This window comes from Odocoileus virginianus, chromosome 32 (assembly GCF_023699985.2).
Source record: "Odocoileus virginianus isolate 20LAN1187 ecotype Illinois chromosome 32, Ovbor_1.2, whole genome shotgun sequence".
Taxonomy (NCBI): Eukaryota; Metazoa; Chordata; class Mammalia; order Artiodactyla; family Cervidae; genus Odocoileus; species Odocoileus virginianus.
In genome coordinates, this window is record NC_069705.1 from 28,959,756 (window position 1) to 28,983,503 (window position 23,748).

The 23,748-nt window shown below is 43.8% G+C and overlaps 2 long non-coding RNA genes across 3 annotated transcripts in view; one reads left to right on the forward strand and one right to left on the reverse strand.

The window, feature by feature from the left end:
• LOC139032607 (uncharacterized) overlaps positions 1-13,271 on the forward strand; it is a 30,858-nt gene extending 17,587 nt beyond the window's left edge. The window contains exons 3-5 of one of the 2 annotated variants that reach the window (XR_011485169.1): positions 11,024-11,130; positions 11,838-12,044; positions 12,845-13,271. This is a non-coding gene — a long non-coding RNA (uncharacterized lncRNA). Of the gene's footprint in view, positions 1-11,023; positions 11,131-11,837 lie in introns of both variants that reach the window. The other variant, XR_011485168.1, reaches the window with a different exon arrangement.
• Positions 10,281-11,815, reverse strand: LOC139032608 (uncharacterized). Its single transcript, XR_011485170.1, has 2 exons — positions 11,729-11,815; positions 10,281-10,551 (listed from the first exon to the last, which is right to left on the reverse strand). It is a non-coding gene; the product is annotated as an uncharacterized lncRNA (long non-coding RNA).
• Positions 13,272-23,748: the final 10,477 nt, after the last annotated feature.

A 23,748-nucleotide genomic window follows, 5' to 3' on the forward strand; every position in this document is an offset into this window, starting at 1 on the left:
ATGCACAGGAACCTGGAATGTTAGGTCCATGAATCAAGGCAAATTGGAAGTGGTCAAACAGGAGATGGCAAGAGTGAACATCAACATTTTAGGAATCAGTGAACTAAAATTAAAATGGATGGGAATGGGTGAGTTTAACTCAGATGACCATTATATCTACTACTGTGGGCAAGAATCCCTTAGAAGAAATGGAATAGCCATCATAGTCAGCAAAAGAGTCTGAAATACAATACTTGGATGCAATCTCAAAAATGACAGAATGATCTCTGTTCGTTTCCAAGGCAAACCATTCAGTATCACAGTAATCCAAGTCTATGCCCCGACCAGTAATGCTGAAGAAGCTGAAGTTGAATGGTTCTATGAAGACCTACAAGACCTTTTAGAACTAACACCCAAGAAAGATGTCTTTTTCATTATAGGGGACTGGAATGCAAAAGTAGGAAGTAGAAACCTGGAGGAACAGGCAAATTTGGGCTTGAGTACAGAATGAAGCAGGGCAAAGGCTAACAGAGTTTTGCCAAGAGAACACATTGGTCATAGCAAACACCCTCTTCCAGCAACACAAGAGGAGACTCTACACATGGACATCACCAGATGGTCTTAATTGATTATATTCTTTGCAGCCAAAGATGGAGAAGCTCTATACAGTCAGCAAAAACAAGACTGGGATCTGACTGGGACTCAGATCATGAACTCCTTATTGCAAAATTCAGACTTGAAGAAAGTAGGGAAAACCACGAGACCGTTCAGGTATGACCTAAATCAAATCCCTTACGATTACACAGTGGAAGTGAGAAATAGACTTAAGGGACTAGATCTGATAGACAGAGTGCCTGATGAACTATGGACAGAGGTTTGTGACACTGTACAGGAGACAAGGATCAAGACCATCCCCAAGCAAAAGAAATGCAAAAAAACAAAATGGCTGTCTGAGGAGGCCTTGCAAATAGCTGTGAAAAAAAAGAAGCAAAAAGCGAAACAGAAAAGGAAAGATATACCCATTTGAATGCAGAATTCCAAAGAATAGCAAGGAGAGATAAGAAAGCCTTCCTCAGCGATCAATGCAAAGAAATAGAAGAAAACAATAGAATGGGAAAGACTAGAGATCTCTTCAAGAAAATTAGAGATACCAAGGGAAATTCATGCAAAGATGGGCTCAATAAAGGATAGAAATGGTATGGACCTAACAGAAGCAGAAGATATTAATAAGAGGTGGCAAGAATACACAGAAGAACTGTACAAAAAAGATCTTCATGACCCAGATAATCACGACAGTGTGATCACTCAACCTAGAGCCAGACATCCTGGAATGTGAAGTCAAGTGGGCCTTAGGAAGCATCACTATGAACAAAGCTAGTAGAAGTGATGGAATTCCAGCTGAGCTATTTCAAATCCTAAGATGATACTGTGAAAGTGCACTCAATATGCCAGCAAATTTGGAAAACTCAGCAGTGGCCACAGGACTGGAAAAGGTCAGTTTTCATTCCAATCCCAAAGGAAGGCAGTGCCAAAGAATGCTCAAACTACTGCACAATTGCACTCATCTCACACGCTAGTAAAGTAATGCTCAAAATTCTCCAAGCCAGGCTTCAGCAATATGTGAACCATGAATTTCCAGATGTTCAAGCTGGTTTTAGAAAAGGCAGAGGAACCAGAGATAAAATTGCCAGCATCCGTTGGATCATTCAAAAAGCAAGAGAGTTCCAGAAAAACATCTATTTCTGCTTTATTGACTATGCCAAAGCCTTTGACTGTGTGGATCACAATACACTGTGGAAAATTCTGAAAGAGATGGAAATACCAGATCACCTGACCTGCCTCTTGAGAAATCTGCATGCAGGTCAGGAAGCAACAGTTGGAACTGGACATGGAACAACAGACTGGTTCCAAATAGGAAAAGGAGTATGTCAAGGCTGTATATTGTCACCCTGCTTATTTAACTTATATGCAGAGTACATCATGAGAAATGCTGGACTGGATGAAGCACAAGCTGGAATCAAGATGACTGGGAGAAATATCAATGACCTCAGATATGCAGATGACAGCACCCTTATGGCAGAAAGTGAAGAAGAACTAAAGAGCCTCTTGATGAAGGTGAAAGAGGAGAGAGAAAAAAAATGGCTTAAAACTCAACATTCAGAAAACTAAGACCATGGCATCCGGTCCCATCACTTCCTGGCAAATAGATGTGGAAACAGTGGAAACAGTGACAGACTATTTTTTTGGGCTCCAAAATCACTGCAGATGGTGATTGCAGCCATGAAATTAAAAGACACTCCTTGGAAGGAAAGTTATGACCAGCCTAGATAGCATATTAAAAAGCAGAGACATTACTTTGCCAACAAAGGTCAGTCTAGTCAAAGCTATGGTTTTTCCAGTGGTCATGTATGGATGTGAGAGTTGGACTATAAAGAAAGCAGAACACCGAAGGATTGATGCTTTTGAACTGTGGAGTTGGAGAAGACTCTTGAGAGTCCCTGGGACTGCAAGGAGATCCAACCAGTCCATCCTAAAGGGGATCAGTCCCGGGTGCTCATTGGAAGGACTGATGTTGAAGCTGAAACTCCAATACTCTGGCCACCTGATGCGAAGAGCTGACTCATTTGAAAAGACCCTGATGCTGGTAAAGATTGAAGGCAGGAGGAGAAGGGGATGACAGAGGATGAGATGGTTGGATGGCATCACCGTTCAATGGACATGAGCCTGAGTAAATTCCAGGAGTTGGTGATGGACAGGGAGGCCTGGCGTGCTGCAGTCCATGGGGTTGCAAAGGGTCAGATATGACTGAGCAACTGAACTGAAACTCTAAAAGATCATGTTTTAGAAATCAGGAAAATGCAAATAAAATACGATGGGATCCATTTTTATCAGAGGCACCAATCCAAAGTCTGGCCATACAAAGCATGGATGAGGTGATGGCGACACAGCACACACCCTCATTTGTTCACTGGTGGAGCCGGATTGTGCAGCCGCATTGGTCCATTTTAACAGTAGATCTTAAAATTTAAAAATGTGCTTTCTCTGTGATTGCCAAGTCTACTTCCTTGAGTCTCACCAGAGAAACATTTGCACATGTATGCAAGGAAGAGATCAAATTCAGCATTGTTTGTCTTAGCAAGAAACTAAAAAGAGCCCAAATACGCAGCAGTAGGAAACTAACTCAATAAACAGTCATTTGTCCTTATTATGGAATCGACCCAGCAGTTACAGAGAGAGTTCCAGAGCTTCATGTGGGAACATGGAAATATCTCCAGGATTTGCTGTCGAGTGAATATATACAGCATGTGAGCATCTGTGTGCCACTCCTAGCCTTGCAAATAGAAACCATACACCACTATATACTTTATTTAGATACACGAAAATATATGTAAACACACTGAAAAAAAGGAGGCTAGGCATTAACCAGTTACAGTAGTTAGTGACTAGAACATCACTGTCTAGTGACTAGTTGGTCACTAGAATGACTAGTTGGTCATTCACGGGGACTTGAGTCATAGCTGTACTGTTTAAAGTTTTTACCAAGCACATGTGTTGGCTGATTGCATATGTAGTTTAAAAATATTTGAAAGAATGATCGCAAAGCCTTGGCTACACTAATATTTATGGAGGCATTACTTGAAGTAGCGAAAATTTGGAAATAACCTAAATGTCCAACAGCAAGAAATATTTCATGGGATATCTCATGACGGATTACAACACAACCATCCAAATAATATTTACAAATCTAGTAAATAACAGAGGGGGAATGTTCACAGTGATTGTCAAGGGGAAAAGGCAGATTAGCCAACAGTGTGTACATTATTAAATACCTGTTAACTGATGAGTCCAAAGCAGGCATGTCAGATCACAAAATGTGAGAGTGCTAGCCAAAAAGCTTTTTAAAGCTTCACTAAGACCAAAGTCAACAATACCAGTGGTTGAAATGATGATCCCCAGTAAGATGATGGAGTAACGGAGGTCTAGAGAAATAGAAGAGGAAGAAAGTGTGACCAGGCTTCCAAGTGGAGGGTGTGAGTGAAGTGCTAATGGTGTCACTGAGGATGGGTTCATCACAAGCGCTTTGTTCCGGACCCTTCTGGAGTCCAGGATCATGCTGGGGTCAGCCCAGCTGTACCCAGATCTGCCGCTTTGCCGGCTGTGATCAGTCTAGGGGTGGTCTGGTCGCCTTCCTCTTCCTCCTGGAAGATCTTTTCAGAGTAGAGTGTGACCCTCCCCTTCCCACTTTGCTGGATGCATGCAGGCTCAGTCACTCAATCGTGTCCAACTCTTTGTAACCCCATAAACTGTAGCCCGCCAGGCTCCCCTGTTCATGGGATTTCCCAGGCAAGAATACTGGAGTGGGTTGCCATCTCCTCCTCCAGGAGTTCTTTCTGACCCAGGGATGGAGCCCAGGTCTCCTGCATTGGCAGGAGGATTCTTTATTACTAGCGCCACCTGGGAAGCCCTCCCATGCCTCCTAGGTGTGACTCCAGGGCACATAGAGCCCCAGGCCAACTTCGGAGGGCAAAGCTAGGTGGTTGACACCTACAAGTCCCTTTCCAGTGGCTCCTCGAGAAACGGCTCATCTTCATTCAATCATGAAAACTGTCACACAATATGGCGAGGGCCCCCTTTGAAAGTCAAAAATGAATGTTAGAAAATCACATAGCAGAATTAGTCAGAGAGAAATGGTTCAGTGGAAAAGATTTTACATTATGGAAAAGGAACAGAAAGAAGAGAAAACAGAGAAAAGAGGTGGATGGGAAAGAAGAAAGAGAGAGAGAGACTATAAATCCAGAGGAGAAAAAGGCCAGAGAGGTCTCCAAATTCACAAATGACGATGCTCTTCAGGTTTGACTGTGCCCCTCCCCCGCTGCCCCGCCCGAGCAGCACTGGAACGTGAGTGAGCTGGTGTCTTCCGAGCTGGTGAAGGGTGGGAAGAGCTCATCTTAGCAAGATGAGCTAAGGGGACAGAGAAAGAGTCAATTTGAAAACTCAGGTGGAAAGTAATCTGGGTCCTAAGTGCCAGCAGGTGTGGTTAAAACAATTAAGCAACCAAACCAACAAACAAATCGGCATCTCAGCATGAGTCTGGGGCTAGAGTAGTGGAAGAATAATAATAAACGGGGGAAGAGGGAGGCAGAACAAGGAAGAAGCATTTATGATGCAGGAGGTGAACTTCAGGTGCTGGGAATGATTCTAGAAACCGTGAGCTTGTGAGTTCGTTTCTTTTTAAAATTTATTTATTTTCTGAGTTTGGAGGATAATTGCTTGACAATGCTGTGTGGGTTTCTGTTGTACAATGGGCCTCAGCTCTAAGTATACATGTTTCCACTCCCTCCTGAACCTCCTTCAACTCGTTTTCTTTCAACGCTCATTTTTCCTCTGCTGTTTTAAAATCTCTTTCCCCCTTCCTGCTTTTATACCTGCATGAAGTAGTTATCCTCCGTGAAGGGGACAAAGGGTTTCGAGTCCCTTCTTGGTTTCATAGCAGATGGCGCCTTGCATGGGAAGGAAGCTCCCAAAAGAGGCAGGTGGGCTGGGAGAGAAGCTGTTTGCCCATAGTCTGCAGACTTGGAGAACTGCAGCCCAGACAGGTGGGAGTGGTGAGACCTGCATGTCAGCTTCAGAGATCAGAATAAAAATTTGCTTTGTTTCTGTGGTCAAGCTTGCAAACATTTAAAACTTATCTGGGTGATTTGTCAATGGATTTAAACAGTTTACGTCCTAACTCTAAGTAAGAAATAGGTCTGTGCCTTTGAGCAATACTGACACCCAGTGTTGAAATTTTTAGAACTGAAAGGGAGGAGGAAGAAGAAATGCTAAATATAACTGCTCTCATTCACTGAAGTTCACTGCACCAACTGAGGTTCAGCAAGGCGAAGTGTTGATGGACTGGTCCTGTCTTCTTGTTCTGCACTACTCAAAAGCCAATGTGTGTGTCAAGGGTAAATTTTGGGAATTGAGTGTCCTTTTTTTTTTTTTTTTTTTGTAGAAAAGAGTCAGAGGCCAACAAGTATTCAATAAGTAGGATACTAATTTTTTTGGTTTTCAAAATTAGTATTTAACTTATTGAAGACTATAAAAATGTAAACATAAGCTATTTCTTCCTTAAGTGTTTATTTTTTTTTCCTTAAGTGTTTAATGTCAACTTCCAAACCCCATTATTTTATTTATTAGTAAAAGTACATTCTCAACAATCATATAGTCAACTGAAAGAACAATGCACCACGTAAGACCTGTGAGTTTCAGGTTTTTTCAGGGACCTTACTGAGGGTTAAGCCCAGGAAACAGCCTCTCAGTAGCTCAGAGGAACTGATCTAAAGGCGTAGGGGAAAAAAATAAATAAATAAATTGAAAGTGACTTTGTTCAGCTCACAGGGAGATAATCTGAACTTGCCCACCTGTGAATGGCGGCAGAAAAGAAGAAATTAACATATCCCCTCCACAAGGCTGGTCAGTCCAGGAGATATTTGCAAGATTAATGACCTTTGTTACTTTACCTCCTCTCCTCCTGTCCCCTCTGTTCTAAAAAAGAATGTGTCATCCAGTTATTTTATATTGAAAGATGGTTATTCTGAAACATTAGTCTGCCATCTTCTCAGTCAGCTAGCTTTCTGAATAAAGTCATATTTCTTGCCTCAAAAAAAAAAAAAAAAAAGGCATAGGGGAGGAGCCAATGTATATATGAATTTTTTTGGCTAGGAAAATACATGTAGTCAAATGTATATCTTTTTAAAAAAGAATCTATTTATTTGGCTGCGCTGGGTCCTAGTTGCAGCCACACAGGACTTTCCATCTTCTGCGGCATGCCAATTCTTAGTTGCAGCATGTGGGATCTAGTTTCCTGACCAGGGATCGAAACCAGGCCCCCTGAGTTGAGAGCACAGTCTTAGCCACTGGACCATCAGGGAAATCCCCAGACATACATCTTGGTAAAAGGTGACTACTTATCTCAAAGAGCAGACATCTCAGATTAATGATCTTTGTGCTTTTCTGTGTTTGGGAAGATACAAGAACCTGGAATCATTGGAATTCTTCTGGAGAGATGCATCTTAATTATCTGTGGACTCCTTTATCCAAAGCACAGAATGCCTCATTCTGTTTTTCTCCATTCTGAATTCCCACGAGGGTGCACAGTCAGTGGGCCACTGCATGGGTCATGACTTAACCTTTTATACACCTGGATGATGAGTGACACTGTCCTTTTGTTGTTGTTCACAATATCTACTATTTGGGAAAATCTGTCAATAAGCATATACATATATATGAAATGAAATGAAGTAATTTAAATACTTAAAAAGAAATGTGAATATTAAAGAAGTGGGACAATGTACTTATATTTAAGGAAGCTAATTATATTTTTCACACCTGTGAGTGTGCGCACTCAGTTGCTCAATTGCGTCTGACTCTTTGCAACCCCCTGTGAGGCTCCTTATCCATCGGATCCCCTCAAACACTGTCATTTCATGTACAATTTATTATATTCGGATACCTTTTTGAGCACATCTAATGGAAAACGCTTTCCAGATATTTTATAATAACTTTTAAACATCAGATAAAACAAAAATATGCATAGAACAGTTTCTTAAAAGTTACCTAAATGACTCAAGATTGGTTTCAAACTGAAAATAATTATCTTGTTCCTTTCTAGTTAAAAGCGTTAAGTGTTGAACAGTTGGTAAGTCATCTTTTATTGTGGTGTCCTTAGATTTGTCAATAATGCTTCTGCTGACGTTGTCACCCTTCACAAGATCCCATTTGTTGTGAATTAGTGCTCAGAGGTGCTTCCCAATTAATTTTCATGTTGTCACAAGTTGGCACTTGCCATGGGCATTTGCCATCTATCTCTACAAAGATTAAATCTTGTGCTGCTGCGGTGCTGACCTTCAACGCCACCTAAAGCAGTTCAGGGAGGAGGGCAGAAATGTGCCACTCTGTGCTCAGGGAGAAACCAGCAGGACAGGTCTCCAGACGGTCAGATAGTCTCAGGAGCTGGTTTTATGAACCCAATTCTTGTATCCCCTCCTATCCAGAAAAGCACTAAAATCCTTCTATTAGTCCCTGTTTCTCACAACTAGCAGAAGCTTCACAAGACTAATAAGAAACCTTTTGGAAAATATGTGCCTGATTGCACGTATTCCCCCTTTACCAAAAATCACATATATGCTGTCCTCCCGCTAACCCCCTGCATCTTTGGAACAGTTTCTCAGAGGTATCTGAGTAGCTGTTTCCCTGCTTGCAGTCTTCATTTTGCCCCAAATAAAACAACTCACAACTCTCAACTTTGTGTATTTTTTTTCTTAAGCCGACAATATCATGGCCCACGTGGCAAATGCTGACATTTACTCATCTACTGGGGTCCATGGAGAGGCTTCTCCAGGCTGGAAGTGACTGCCCAGCCCTGCCTGACCTTCCGAAGTTGAGGGCGATGTGACCATCCCCAGGAGCCCCCCGGCAGCCCTGTAATAGGCTGCGGTGCTCTCACTGGCTGGAATCTGGCCCTGGTTACGGGCCTGAGTGTGGACTGAAAGCAAAACCTTAAAATGAAAAATATCACAGGTCACGCTCTCAAGAAAAGGAGATCATAATTTCTGTCATTTGGAAGAGAGCTACCAGCCTTTCAAAAGTAGTAGTCAGATTCCACTCTAGCGCAGTCACAAAACCACTCACCCTATACTCAGATGGGCACAGAAAAGGTGCTTGTCTCTGGCCCGTCTGATTTTCTTTAGGAGCCCACCCCTACAGGGCAATAGGAAAAACCAATGACAGTCTGCTTAAAATGAACTTACTCTGGTGACCTTAGTCTGTCTGCAATAATACAAATGCATGGACTTCTCCAGGCGAGAGTACTGGAGTGGGTGTGCTGTGCTGTGCTGAGCCACTCAGTCATGTCTGACTCTCTGCGACCCCATGGACTGTAGCCCACCAGGCTCCTCTGTCCATGGGGACTCTCCAGGCAAGAATACTGGAGTGGGTAGCCCTTCCCTTCTCCAGGGCATCTTCCCCACCCAGGGACTGAAGCCAGTTCTCCCATTTCTCCTGCATTGCGAGTGGATTCTTTACTATCTGAGGCACCAGGGAAGCCCATAAACTGTCCCAGTTTCAGATAAATGCTTTTAACAGAAACGCTCAGGCTCTCAGTTTCCACTGTCTTCCCTGGTTCTTCTTCAAGATGATTCCTGTATCCTGGATGGAGTGGCCATGATAACTCATCCTCCATAGGGGACACTTTAAAAACACACACACACATAACTGGTACAACAAGCTGAACATATAAAATAGCGCAACACTTTCCATAGCACTACCCACTACTCAGGGAACCATTGTTAGCAGCCTCTTTCCAAACATGTTCACTGCAGATGTGCAAACAGAAAGAAACCTGAGACTTGCAGGTGATACTTTTGCAATTAATAAATAGAATCACAATGTGCACCTTATTCTATATTATTTATTCGGGACATGTTTGAGATAGAAAAGAAGCATTAGAAGCCTGTGTGCTCAGTCATGTCCGTCTCGTTGCCATCACATGGACTATAGCATGCCAGACTCCTCTGTCCATGGGATGTCCCTAGCTAGAATACTGGAGTGGGTTGCCGTTTCCTTCTATAGGGGATCTTCCTGACCCAGGGATGGAAACTGTGTCTCCTGCATCTCCTGCATTGCAAGTGTATGCTTTACCACTGAGGAACGCCATTAACAGGTATTCTGGGATGACAAGCATGAAGGGGTGAAGATATATCCCTGGTAATGGAGGAGAGGCATGGCTCTTGTGACCTCATGGCAGAAAGGATGATTGCATCCATTTCGTGTCCTTTATTTGCATGCCAGTTTATGCAACAGAGTGACTGGGTGAGGCTCCCTCCTGCCCTGGCCCCTGTGGTGGGCTCCTGGCCTCATTTGCTCCTTTGGGGTGTTATGCTGCAGCCCACACTGGAGTCTGAAAACCTGGTCATTTTCTCTGATGTTGATGTCTGGAACCCCCAAGGCTTTTCTGAAGTGACCTGAGATCTCTGTTGATGAGTGGCATTCTTAGCATGGGCGTGTTCCCTTCTGGTGGCACCTAGGACAGTTGGGCTACATCAAGCCACAGGCAGGCCCAGGGTATCCAGAAGCCCTGCCTTGGGTTCTTCTGTCACCCACTTGCCATTACCTTGCACCGTTTTGGATGTGGCGTTGAGCCGAAGGCTGGTGTTCCCCAACGACCTAGAGCTTCCCCTTCCTCTGCCCATGTTGCCGCCAAAATCTTGGCTTTCTCTGCCCACACACCAAAGCTGAGTTGAAAAGTACGGAGACAGAGGTTGGAGAAAACAGACAGGTGGCTTTAATCCTCAGCCGGTAGAGGGTAGAACACAGTAGGCTCCTGCCTCAAAACTGTGCGCCCCTTCCACGAGGAACTGGGGGGATTAGATAGATGAGGGCTTGCAGTCAGGGGTAGGTGATGAGCAACGAAGTTGTAAGTATCTTGTATTCTTCTTCCTCTCCCGTTGTTTCAAAAACAGCATTGGTTGGCATCAGGTAGCCTGGTAGTTGGGGCCACTGTCTTTTGTGTATTGTACCCTGACCTTCTTTCTGTAATGCAAACAGAAAAACTACAAGGAGTGGTCTGCAAAGAGGGTGCTATAAAGCTGAGCACCAGGTACAGGATGTAATTAACATAGAGGTAAAGGAGAGTAGGGCTTCCCTGATTACTCAGCAGGTAAAGAACCTGTCTGCTGGAGACACAGGTTTGATCCCTAGGTCAGGAGGATTCCCTGGAGGAAGAAAGGCAACCCACTCCAGTATTCCTGCCTGGGAAACCCCATGGACAGAGAAGCCCGGGGGGGCCATAGTCCCTGGGGTTGAAAAGAGTCAGGCATGACTGAGCACCGGCACAGAATGTAGCTCGTGGAGTTAGGGGCAGAAATGCAAACTTAGTTACAGACAACAGATTAGGAACCGTTGAAGTAAAAACTAGGAGTGATCAGGCCTGCTCACTCTTCTTTATCCTCTTTGTTTTCAGGAAAGAAAAGAAAAACTCATTCCTCCTTTTTCCTTTTCACAGCAACACCCAGAGATGTGCATTTCCAACCCTGAGGTTCCAGCTTCCCTTCAGTGATCTCGGCGTTTCTACAGCTCCCCTCTTCCTAAGAGCTGGTCCTGAGAGAAAAGGTAAACCAAAGCCCCAGAGTTTGTCCTCCTTTACCGCCTTCCCTTCCTCCTGCAGCCCCTCAGTTCTAGAAAGGACAGGCATTGGGCTTCCAATTTCCTCCATGTCACAGCATCCTTCTGCCCACGGATTACAGCCCAACCAGCTTAGCTGTCACTGAAGGACGGGGGTGGGATGCGGGTTCTCTATCTGTGTGGAGAATGATCTGGGTCATCTAATTTGGTTTTTGACCTACTAAATATAATTAAGAAAAGTCTCTCTCTCCCAGTAGAAATCGGTTTTCAAGCTGACTACGTTACTGCCGACACAAAGATGGTCAGTGTGGAGCAAAGCTGTCTTATAGCAGACGTCTGCCTTTCTCCCCAGGCACTCAGCTCAGACTGTCAAAGGGCGCAAGCCTTGAGCAGTCACTGTGCAGGAATGGTAGCACCAGGGGATACCCCGACCCAGCACATTCTTGGGCTGTTTTATGGGCGACTTACCGCCTCTGGGGTCAGGACCGGAAAGAAGGAAAGAAAAGTGAGAAAGAGGGCTCCCGCCACCCACATCACTGCTGCTGTTTTGATGAAACAAGAGCCTCAAACAGTTGCTGGAAAGTACCTTGAATGATTCCTTCATAGAAATAAGAGCAGACAGGAGAAACTGCACAGTCAGTTCTGAGCACCATGCAGACCTCCTCCACTAACTTTTCTGCTTCTCCTCCCTTCAGCTTGCTCCTCCCAGCAGCTGAGTTTCAGATCCTATTTCTCTTGGATTTGACTCCTTCTCCCAGTGTTTGTGAAAATCAAGTCCTGTTCCCAGAGGCTCTGGAAAATGCTCCTGGCAACTCAAGGAGGACTCCGCAGGAGGAGGGCCCAGACAGAGCATGGGATAAGCACAGGATTTGGGAGAAGGTAGACCCACAGCTGGGTCTCAGGTCAGTGGATGTCTGACCTACAACCACTTACTAAATCTGAGACTCAGTTTCCCTATCTGTAAAGTGTGGTTCATACTATCTACTTAATGGGCTGCTGTGGGAATTAAAATATGCTCCTGGGTGTGAAATCAACTCTCTGTTGGAGAGACATATTGCTTGGACAGTCTCAGCCTTCCTCAAACCATACAGTTGCCTGCAGGTGTCACAGTTCTTGGGCTGATTTTTTTTTTTCCTGGCCACTTCCTGTAGAGTTTCAGAAATAGACTTTAAATTTATTCTTGGGAAGAATTGCTTTTACACCTAATTTCATGTGTAAGAGTTGATTAACATGTTCAAGTGCAAAGAGCTCAGGACCATGAGTTCAAAAGCCAGCTAAAAGCCCCAACCGATATTCTGACTTTGAGAAAAAGCACCGAACTTTCTGGAGGTGGGTTTCTTTATGGGTAAGTGGAGGCTTAGGACCAGGTGGCTGCTGAGGTCTCTTCATCTGTGACATGCTCCGATTTCGTCTAATGTTCAAGAATGCAGCTGGCAGTTGTTTTTCCCTCCAGAATGTTCTCTGGCCAGCAGTTTGGTCACTGACTCCTCAGTCTTGCTCTTTACTCACTCAGATTCCCAGTCTCCAGCCCTCAGCTCCCAGGTCCCAGAGTCCCCTCCATAGGCTGTATCCTCCAAGTTTGCTTTTCAGTTCAGGCTTGTAAGGGAGGCTATACTCATGAAAGCAGGCAGATTCAGCTGAAAGAGGAGCCTTGGGGCTCCCCATTATTCTGAGGCTCTTCCTCTCCTTTTCTTTTGTATAGAAAACACTTTCACACTTTTCCTGCCTGATGCTCCAATGACATTTGACAGCTGTCCTAAACAGAAGCCCCTTGGATCTTCCAAGACACCCATACAAGACATTCTTTCAGGGCTTCCCTGGTTGCTCAGTGGTAAAGAATCTGCCTGCCAATGCAGGAGACATGGGTTCAATCCCTGCTCTGGGAGGATCCCACGTGTTGCAGAGCAACTAAGCCCATGCGCCAGAACTATTGAGCCTGTGCTCTAGAGCCCGGGAGATGCAACTACTGCAGCCTGTGAGCCCTAGAGCCCATGCTCCACAAGATAAACCGCCTCAGTGAGAAGCCCATGCATCACAACTAGAGAGAGGTCCTCACTTGCCAAAACTAGAGAAAAGCCAGTGCAGCAAAGAAGACCCACCACAGCCAAAGATAAATAAATAAATAAAATTATTTTTATAAAAGACATTATTTTAAACAGTAGCCAGATCCACAGTGCATTAAAGATTCATACTTTTTTTTTGGAACTTTTTATTTTGTATTGGGCTATTAGTTCAGTTCATTTCAGTTGCTCAGTCATGTCCGATTCTTTGCAGCCCCATGGACTGTAGCACACCAGGCTTCCCTGTCCATCACCAACTCCTGGATTTTACCCAAACTCATGTCCATTGAGTCGGTGATGCCATCCAACCATATCATCCTCCGTCATCCCCTTCTCCTGCCTTCAATCTTTCCCAGCATCAGGGTCTTTTCAAATGAGTCAGCTCTTCACATCAGGTAGCCAAAGTATTGGAGTTTCAGCTTCAACATCAGTCCTTCCAATGAACACTCAGGACTGATCTCCTTTAGGATGGACTGGTTGGATCTCCTTGCTGTCCAAGGGATTCTCAAGAGTCTTCCAACACCATAGTTAAAAACCATCAATTCTTTGGTGCTCAGCTTTCTTCACAGTCCAACTCTCACATCCATACATGACTATAGGAAAAAACATAGCCTTGACTAGATGAACCTTTGTTGGCAAAGTAATGTCTTTGCTTTTTAATATGCTGTCTAGGTTGGTCATAACTTTCCTTCCAAAGAGTAAGTGTCTTTTAACTTCATGGCTGCAATCACCATCTGCAGTGACTTTTGAGCCCCAAAATATAAAGTCTGCCACTGTTTCCACTGTTTCCCCATCTATTTGACATGAAGTGATGGGACCAGATGCCATGATCTTAGTTTTCTGAATGTTGAGTTTTAAGCCAACTTTTTCACTCTCCTCTTCACCTTCATCAAGAGGCTCTTTAGGTCTTTACTTTCTGCCATAAGGGTGGTGTCATCTGCATATCTCAGGTTATTGATATTTCTCCCAGCCATCTTGATTCCACCTTGTGCTTCTTCCAGCCCAGTGTTTCTCATGATGTACTCTGCATATAAGTTAAATAAGCAGGGTGACAATATACAGCCTTGACGTACTCCTTTTCCTATTTGGAACCAGTCTGTTGTTCCATGTCCAGTTCTAACTGTTGCTTCCTGACCTGCATGCGGATTTCTCAAGAGGTAGGTCAGGTAGTCTGATATTCCCATCTCTTTCAGAATTTTCCACAGTTTATTGTGATCCACACAGTCAAAGGCTTTGGCGTAGTCAATAAAGCAGAAGTAGATGTTTTTCTGGAACTCTCTTGCTTTTTTGATGATTCAGTGGATGCTGGCAATTTGATGTCTGGTACCTCTGCCTTTTCTAAATCCAGCTTGAACATCTGGAAATTCATGGTTCACATATTGCTGAAGCCTGGCTTGGAAAATTTTGAGCATTACTTTGCTAGCATGTGAGATGAGTGCAATTGTGTGGTAGTTTGATCATTCTTTGGCACTGACTTCCTTTGGGATTGGAATGAAAACTGACCTTTTCCAGTCCTGTGGCCATTGCTGAGTTTTCCAAATTTGCTGGCATATTGAGTGCAGCACTTTCACAGCATCATCTTTCAGAATTTGAAATAGCTCAACTGGAATTCCATCACCTCCACTAGTTTTGTTCATAGTGATGCTTCGGAAGGCCCATTTGACTTCACATTCCAGTATGTCTGGCTCTAGGTGAGTGATCACACCATTGTGATTATCTGGGTCATATTCAATAATGGGGTATAGTCGAGTAAAAATGTTGTGATAGTTTCAGGTCAACAGCAAAGAGACTCAGCCATACATATACAGGAATCCATTCTCCCCCACACTCCCCTCCCATCCAGGCTGCCACATAACTCGGAGTGGAGTTCCATATGCTATGCAAAGTGATGATGATAATAGCCAGATCCAGAATTGGGGGGGGGGGGGGGAAAGATTCATATCATGATGTCCCAACTAGTATCTCTTTGTCAACATGTCTCTGTCTTAGAAAAGCCTCCACATGGCACTGTCTCCAACAGACTACCGAGTGGCTTGAGAACTCCAGCTCTGGCTTCAAAGCTAAGAGGAATGAGAACCTACTCTATGGCACCGGGAACACCACTCAGCACTCTGTGGTGACCTAGATGGGAAGGAAATCCAAAAAAGAGGGGATGTATGTGAACAGCAGACTCACTTTGCTGTAAAGTAGAACTAACACACCATTGTAAAGCAATTAAACAACAACAACACCACAAACTAAGAGGAGATGAAATCACAGGCCAACCAAGATTCTTTAGGTTGCCTGCTTGTAAAATGACAAATGCAGTCATGAGAATAACTGTGATATCTCCAGTATTTCCAGTCATTATAGAAAAAATGAGGTAATCTAAGCCATGCTATTCACAGTGAGTTCTAAGGTGCAGCAGCATTGCCAGCTGTCATCTGGGAGGTTATTGGAAATACAGAATCCCAGGCCCCACCCCAGAAATATTGAATCCAAGTCTGCATTTTAAGAGGATCTACAGATTTCCAAAACGTGTAAGTGTTTGAAAAGCCCTGATGGAAACTACCTTCAGGGCTTCCCAGGTGGCTCAGTGATAAAGAATCCACCTGCCAATGCAGGAGATGAGGGTTCGGTCCCTGGGTCAGGAAGATTCCCTGGAGGAGGAAATAGCAACCCACTCTAGTATTCTTGCCTGGAGAATCCCATAGACAGAGGAGCCTGGCAGGCTACCGCCCAAGGGGTCTCAAAAGAGTCCGATACAACTGAGCAACTTGAGCACACGCTAACTACTTTGAGGGACTTCCCTGGTGGTCCACTGGTTAAGAATCCACGTTCCAATGCAGAGGATGCAGATTCAATCCCTCATCAGGGAACTAAGATCTTACATGCCATGGGGCAACTAAGCCTGAACACCAAAATGAAGATCCTGTGTGCCACAACTAAGACCCAGTGTAGCCAAAAATAAATGAACAAATAACTTTTTAAAAATATAAATAAACTGCCTTGAAAATTTAGAGGAACTCTGTGTGGAAAGGTCAAGGATTCACATTGCTAGCTCTTCAAGTAAGCAATATCTTCTTCTAGGAAAATATTGTTACTTGTGCTTTAGACTCAAATATGACAGAGACAAATATAGGAAGACCTTCCCCTCTTTCTCCTTCCTTTCATTGGTAACATGTAAAGCTGCAGAAATTGAAAAACTTAGTACAGGTGAGGAGAGAAACAGGAGGTTCCCTTGGGTGGAAGAAAGAGCTCCCAGGCTTGGGAAGGGATAAGGGAGGGGGAAAGATGAAAACTTCTGGCTGAGAAGTTTCTGAGATTAGTGACATTTAATGAAATTTTTCAAGTGGTTGATGACTTTGCTCTCACTGCTTTTGGAGTTAGATTTATATTTCTTTTGGATGTAGTACAGCAGGAAGATGGGTCATAAAGTGATAGAAAGAGTCCCAGAATTTTCCAGGATTCACATGTAATCTCTCCATAATTCTACTTCTTAGGCCACCAATTTGCAAGGAATAGTGCTGGGAAAATATGAAAATGCAACGTTCAAATGTTAAAGTTCACACATATGTTGGATGTCATAACTTCAATGATCTCACACTATAGATAAACATCCTTTTGTCCAGGGACTCCAAGGTCATGCTCAAATTCACAAAGAAGAGACAGGCTCCGATGCTGGGTTATACCCTTGACATTCATCACAAATAAAGTAACACTGCCACAACAAAACCTGAGGTCCCCAGTTCTTCTAAAAACTTGAAAGCATAGATATATCTGGTCTTGTGCACAGCTTGGGCGGAAACATGAAGCTCTCTGGAAATTACCATCTCCCATGAAACTCCCAGTTGACACCCCATCTTTGCAGATACGCGAAGTGGTTGTGAAGAGTGAAGTGAAGATGCCAGCGAAGTGAAGATCCCCCTCCCCGCAAGGGGGCTGAGCGCCCAGGAGCTCCATCTCCACCAGAATCATCATTGTTCTCTGCGCTGGGCTCTGAGCCCTCCAGGGGCTGCTCCAAAAGCACCGAGGGCGTGGTGGCCAATGCTCCCAGCAACACCTCCTTTCTCTACAGCGCTCCGTTTTCCTGGGCTCCCGGAAGCAAGCTACTTCCTCCCAATCTCCTTAGCAACTGTTCTGGAAGGTTTGAAAGGGTCACACTCAGATGCGCTGCTTCAGTGACTAGAGAACAGCCACCTGGCCCAAATGATTTTCTACTTCATTCCAGAGCCAACTCAGGCAAAACCTACTTTTCCTCCCAGAAACGATAAGTGGAACACCTGGAGGAGTTGGAGGAGGGGCCGGAGGCTGGGGGATGTGGAGGCCAGGGAGCGTGGTTGCTAGGACTAGTGTTGGGGTGGGGGCCGACGGAGCACCGGCCAGGGTCAGGGAGTGGGGAGTGGGGTCTTCAGAGTGACAGTCACTGAGCGGTAGCCCTGCCTGAGACTAAAGTGATAAGTATGGATTTTATTTACTTATTCTTTTGATGGCCATAGTGTATGGTATCTTCCCAGACAGGGCTTATCAAGGAGGAAAAGAAAATGGGCTTCCTGGAGTGACACTCCATGGAGATGTCATTTCTCTCTCTCTTTTTCTTTCTTTTTTTATTTTTTAAATTATGAAAGTATGATAACACATTTACAGGAGACTTGGAAAATACAGAACAAAGTTACATCTAGTTCTACTGCATATTGCAATTATTTTTTTAAGTAGATAAATATAATTTTTAGTTGGGGTTCAACTATCAAACTCTCAAAAATTAATAGAATGAATATACAGAAAAGTAGAAAGATATAGTAGACCTGAAAAACACCATGAACCAATTCAAAATAATCAAGATTTATATAATTTTCACACAACAGTAGGATACAGATTCTATTCAAGCTCCCATAGTATAAAGCAGGAGATACTGGCACATATCATGGACATACAAGGTGCAAAAATTTCATGGTCTAAAGGTATTAAAATCATATAGAGTCTGTTCTCTTATCACTGTGGAATTATGTTAGAAGTCAGTATCAAAAGATACTGAAAGGAACTCGTGTATTTTCAAGTTCAATGTGACATCTCCCAAGCGAGATCTTTGACTTTTAGACATTCAAAGCCTCAATGAAGTTAGAAGACCGAAAAGACACAGGTTGATTGCAGTGAAGAAAGCATTTAAGTGAGGAATTAATATCAAAAATACTTTAAAAATGAAGTGGTAAGGATGGATTTTAATTGGTAACCTACCTCTATCCTAGGGAAAAGAGACCAGTATGAACTGAACTCAACTTTGATTTTACAGAAGTAACTGAGTGTTTTCAAGGGAGAATGAAGGACTATGCAGGGCAGTGGACAGGGCTCAGTAGAGTCAGAGAAGTGAAAAATCACAAAAAATGAGAAGACGGGATTTGCCCCATATGGTACTAAATGCCGGGTTCTAGCCTCGGCAGGATCCAGGGGGTACCCTCAGGATGAACGGCGTCAGTGAGAGAAGACACATGAGACCAGCCTTGATAGGGCCAAGTCTGCGAGGGGGAGAGAGAGAGAGAGAAAGAGAGAGAGAGAAAGAAAGAAAGAGAGAGAGAGAGAGAGTGTGTGACCAGACGGGGGGTGCAGCAGGGTCTGGCAGGGTCTGGCAATGTTTTATTTTTTACCATAGATTTTATACCCTAAGTTAGTACATTTCTAAGGGGAAGATAGTTTAACATTACATCAGCTTGTCCTTCACGAAACCAGGGTGTTTTCTGCATACTTCGTTGTTTATGAGGATCTTGTACATTATTTTCTGGTCTTGGGGCCTATTAACATTTTATGCAGGTCAGGTGAATGTAAACCTATTTTCCGTTTCTATGGTGACCTTAACTGAAAGGTAGCAGTCTCATAGGGCAACAGTACAGAGTAGAAGTATAACCTTGTTAACACAAAAATTAATCCTTCTGCAGAAGCTGTCAGTTGCATTTATCTAAGAAGTTTACCCCACACAGACTCTGCGGCTTCAGTGAGGCAGCTTCTGCCTAGCACTCCTGGCTGACAATTAACAACCATCTCATTATTACTACACTAGGGCTAAGCTTTTATTTTTCTAGATCTTTAACTATATTAACAATGGTTTCCATAACACAACCTTAGCACATTAAGAGTAAAAACACAGCAAGCAAATGTTAACCCAATAACCACTTTTAGAATAATTTTTCTTGTGTTTTCTAATAGGACTTCCTCACCCCCCAAAAAGGCTCTATGTCTATTTAGGCCTTTATATGATCAGGTTCTTTACGCTATTTTATGATTAGGGTATTATGAACAGTCAAGCATATTAATACCAAGGGCATAAATGCATTTGCCAAACAAACTAAAATACCAGCAAAGTAGTTTAAATTAAAACACTCCTTTCATTTTGGATAATCTCATAAGATACCACCAGCCGGGAAACTTACTGATTAAAGTTCTAAATTGATTCTTATTTGGAAAGAGATCGGGGAAGGCCTTCTGCCTGTGTCACAGAAATTAGGGAGTAGTCTATTGAGGCAGGCATCAGAAAGACAGATATCTTTACGGTGAGCGCTGGGGCAGCTTTTCAGAATCCCTGAAAACCTGACCCGCCTTGCCTGTCAGGTTTTCTCCCTCGTGACCTTGTCATGGGTGGGATCTCGTGTGCCAGCTCCAGCAACTAAGGAAAGGAATATTTCCTGTCACATCAGTAAACAAGGACATCACAGTCATCAGTGATGGCAGCCCTTCAACGTGAGTGTGTGAACCCTGAGGACACTCAGGAAGGAAAAGAATGCCTGCCATTTTAGCAGCCATCAGACTGCAGCCACTCCCTATCGTGAGCCCTGAGGACAGTCAGGAAGTGAAAACACAGGATACTGGCCCAAGATAGCTGAGGTGCATATCAGCTATCTGATATGAGCCCAGACTCTTGCATCTTCCCATACATAGAAAAATACTAAATTCCTTAACTTGGGATATCTGGTTTTCTTTAATTAGTAATAATCTTTTGACATTCAGACTGCCTGCCCTTCGTTTCAAAACTTCTATAAAACCTGGCTCCCCAACTCGCCTCCTCCAAGCAGTTCTTTCAGGGCTGCTTGAGATGCTGTCTCCTGGGCCTGAAGTCCTAAAGATTTCTGCTGAATAAACAGAACTCTCGACTTCCAGGCTGCATGGTTTTGTTTGTTTGTTTGTTTGTTTGTTTCAGTTAACAAAACTCATCTGGGTTTGTCAACTGGCGTTTAACGAAGTTAGCCTCCAGGGTCCTGCAGAGGCGGGGAGCCAGGGACCCCGTTTTGGGTTGTTGGCTCGAACAGCCAATTCTTTTGCTAGCCTTGAGTTTTCTCAAGCTGGCATTTTAAGGGCGGGAGGGTTTAGGGTCACCTAGGGATGCAGCCCTGAGCTGTGAAAAACTAGGTTAGTATTTTGTTCAAGTCTTTATAAGACAAAGTTGAGGCTTCATTGAGAAGAGGCCTCAGAGGAGCCTGATTAGAGATTGGAGCAGGAGTGACTTTTATGTTAATTTAATTTTTATTGGACTATAGTTACTTTACAATGTTGTGTTACAGGAGACATTCTTCATCACTGACCTTGGGGGGGTCCCCATCACATTGACAATCTTCAACAGGGGCTTTTCAAGCTGTGGTTCCCTCTGATTCTGAATAGAGCAGCCCCGCTGAGCACAGACAGCTGATATTCTGTGCTGGGCACCCTGACCACGTGACTCCTCCTTCCTGGGGGAGCGTCTGGGAGAGCTGTGGCTGCTTTCCAGCCCACCCCAGAAGCTCAGAGCAGGGAGATGCCAGCCAACTCAGAGGAGCCATGGAAACAGACTGCTTTGGCACTGGAGCCTGATCTGGATTTTGATTCTGCCACTCGTGTGCCTAAGCTTCCATGTCCTCACCTATAAACCGAGGGAAGAGCCTGTCTCCTTGGGCTACTGGACTAGATGGACTCATTCTGTAAAGTGTGTAATGTATAATACTGCTGCTGCTGCTAAGTCGCTTCAGTTGTGTCCGACTCTGTGTGACCCCGTAGACGGCAGCCCACCAGGCTCCTCTGTCCCTGGGATTCTCCAGGCAAGAACACTGGAGTGGGTTGCCATTTCCTTCTCCAATGCATGAAAGTGAGAAGTGAAAGTGAAGTCGCTCAGTCATGTCTGACTCTTAGCGACCCCATGGGCTGCAGCCTACCAGGCTCCTCCGTCCATGGGATTTTCCAGGCAAGAGTACTGGAGTGGGGTGCCATTGCCTTCTCCAAATGTATAATCAGCATTTATTGAATTCAATAAATACTCATTCCTTTCCTCCTCTTACAGAAGTTCAGAAAGTGCCTGATTTAATAAACAGGCTAAAGACCAAAATTCCCCTTGTAAGTTAGTTGTTTGTAATTTAGAAACAAAATACATTATATTTAGATTCGTGGGACACAAACATTCATCGATGCTAAATATAGATGGTATGCTGCATGCTTACAACAAAACATGCAGAAGCCAAATACATTTTTTTTTTTTTTTTTGCCAGCCAGTCAGATGTGCAAGATGTTCACAAGGACATGAAGATTCTTCCAGAGAGCTCACAACCCAGGCACCTATAATTCTTGTCACTTCACCTGGAACTTTCTCTAAAAGTTAAGAGAACAAATTTTAGTGTCTGCAGACTTGTGTTCATGTCCGGACTCCTTCATTAGTACTTGTGATGTTCCTAAGCCTTAGTTTCCTCATCTGGGAAATGGGCTAATAACAAGGGTTGCTTATGAGGACCAAATGAGAAGATTTCAGGGAAAGCGCTTGGTGGAGCGTCTGGTGGAGTTACAAGCCTAAGCAACCCCTCAGGATGTTCATTTCTGCGCTGGAAGACCTCGTGCACATTCAGTGTTCAGGGAAGGTCTGTCTGGGGAATTGAACTAAAGCACCAGGGACAGGAGGAGACTCACCCTGCCCTTACTACCGCCATGCTTTACGACAGCCGTGCTTTACGGCAGCCACTAAGCCGTGGAGCTGGAGGAACAGCGTGCTCTGAAAGGTAATCGTCTAGCAGGCATGCGTGCAGATTCTTATGGAAACCTGCATGGGAAGCCATGTAAGCAACAAGGGCTCCTTCCCGCTCTGACACATCCCAGAAGTCAAAGCTTTGGTCTGGGCTTGATTGAGAACTGGATGGCACCCAGAAGTAGAGATTCACAACGAAATATTTATTTCATTCACTGAAAGACTTGTTGGACGAGGGGTGAGATTCTAGATTTGCCCGTTGTTGATGCCCCTGTGAGGCATCCAGAAAGCAATATGCATTGTCCTGCAACCCCGGTGGGTGTTAGAAATGTGATGATGGTGGCAACATCCCCAGAGCCCTTAGCTGCCTCCTTCGTTCATTCATCAAACAGTGCTCCCACTGTGTGCTTAGCACAGTTCTTGGTACTGCGGGGACAACAGCTCTATGATGTTACACCTCTCTCTTGGGAGATGCCACATTGAACTTGGGAGTTTGGTACCCAACGGGGTCATGGAAACAGTCCCCTATGAACACTAAGGGACAATTATATCAGACTGAAGACTGGTATTTAATCTGCCAGAGCGAGGGCAGGTGGCCATCAGCAGAAATATTGATCAGGCAAATGAATGGACATTTAGAGACCCAGGTGTGGAAAATGGGGATTCCCTGATGTGCACTTTAGTTCACAAAGATGGTTCTGAGCTTCTTAGCAGCCAACTCAAAGAGGAAAGTGCAATGAATATACAGTATATATTACTGTAACTCAAGGTGTATATAGCATAAAGACATAAATGTTTCTTTAGAAAATCACGGCGGCTCTATGATGACAAGATACAGAGTAAGTATCAATTTAACTTGAATGCTACACTAACCGTTTTGTAAATATTCACCAAATGTTGTGCTCAGTCGCTAGGTCGTGTCTGACTCTGAGACCCCCATTTCCTCCTCCAGGGAATCTTCAAGACCCAGGGATCGAACCCACATCTCCTGCACTGGCAGGCAAATTCTTTACTGCTGAACTATCTGGGAAACCCCACTAAATGTTACCCTGTTTTAATTATAAGATGAAGGATAAGATGCCTAATCTATCTTCTTAAAATATCTATATACCAGATAAGGCTGTGTTAAGAAATAAATTGCCTTTAATTTCCATTTCTTTATTGGTTATGGGTTTCAGTTGTGTCTTGTTATTTATTCCATTTGGGTCAGTTCTGCACCTAGTTAAATACAATTGGATCCACATATTAATATCCTGTCCTTCTTTTGGAACCTCAGCTCCACTTACAGAAGAATCAAGGAACTGTAGCTCTTTAGAGATGCCCTGGCTATTTCATCTAAGTAGTTCTGCCTGCTAATCTTTAAACCATCACCCTATTCATTTTCTTCATAGCAATTATATAAAACAAATCACATAGAGTATCTTCACTCCCTGTCAAAATTTTCACTCACCTTTCCCAATTTTTGTAGACATTCAGGATTTAGGTAGAATTTACTAGTAATATACATTTTTCATTGTGTAACTTTTCTTTTAAATGTAATGGAGCATTTCACATCCCCCCTTATTGCTTCATCTTAAATAAAGTGACATCTCTATAGAA